This window comes from Limulus polyphemus, unplaced genomic scaffold (assembly GCF_000517525.1).
Source record: "Limulus polyphemus unplaced genomic scaffold, Limulus_polyphemus-2.1.2 Scaffold2228, whole genome shotgun sequence".
In the NCBI taxonomy this organism is placed as follows: domain Eukaryota; kingdom Metazoa; phylum Arthropoda; class Merostomata; order Xiphosura; family Limulidae; genus Limulus; species Limulus polyphemus.
Genome location: NW_013667838.1, coordinates 165,692 through 166,710, shown reverse-complemented (window position 1 = coordinate 166,710; position 1,019 = coordinate 165,692). Strand labels below are relative to the sequence as shown.

Genomic DNA, 1,019 nt, shown 5'->3' with positions numbered 1-1,019 from the left:
GATTAGGTTTCCAACGCTCCAGGTATGCCAGTTTTTATTCCCCAGCCAACGGTCGGATACTTTTCTCACAGGCCTCGTATAAAACAAACCACTGTCTGGAATATTGGGTGTATAAACTTTCAACTTTTGTACTGAGAGATAAGGATCCCACTAGGTGATGAAATGTATTATCATGATCAGTGTTACAGAGGATTTTTTTTAAGAAATTAAAACTTTAAAGTTAAAGTCTATAGGAGTAGGCCATTTTCAAGTAGTGTTTGATTAATGACAGTGACCCATTCTTATGAGCTGAAACATCACAAGGTAAATAAAATAGCAAACTATATCTTCAGAATGTCCCTTTATTGGCTCAATATTTTACTATTACAGCTTCACCAGGAGCTATTTCCTACAAGTTCACTAATCAGATGAAGAATAGCATTTTGGGGTTAACAAGCTTTACCTTACCTTGAGTTAACAAACTTAACTTTACTTTAACATGGATTAACAAACTTTATCTTACTTTGTGTTAACAAACTTAACTTTACCTCATCATGGGTTAACAAACTGAGCTTTACTAAGTATTAAAAAAATCAAATTTACCTCATCATGGGTTAACAAACTGAACTTTAATAAGTATTAAGAAAGTCAACTTTACCTCACCATGATTTAACAAACTGAACTTTACTAAGTATTAAGAAAGTCAACTTTACCTCGTCATGGGTTAACAAACTGAACTTTACTAAGTATTAAGAAAGTCAACTTTACCTCACCATGGGTTAACAAACTGAACTTTACTAAGTATTAAGAAAGTCAACTTTACCTCACTATGGGTTAACAAACTGAACTTTACTAAGTATTAAGAAAGTCAACTTTACCTCACCATGGGTTAACAAACTGAACTTTACTAAGTATTAAGAAAGTCAACTTTACTTCACCATGGGTTAACAAACTGAAGTCTTTACTAAGTATTAAAAAGTCAACTTACCTACATCGTATGGGTTAACAACTAGTAGCTTTAACTAAGTATTAAGTAAAGT

The 1,019-nt window shown here is 32.5% G+C and overlaps 1 protein-coding gene across 6 annotated transcripts in view; it reads right to left on the bottom strand.

Annotated features, from left to right (window-relative positions):
* LOC106466332 (zinc finger protein 236-like) overlaps positions 1-1,019 on the bottom strand; it is a 59,089-nt gene that overhangs the window by 2,061 nt on the left and 56,009 nt on the right. The window lies entirely within an intron of this gene.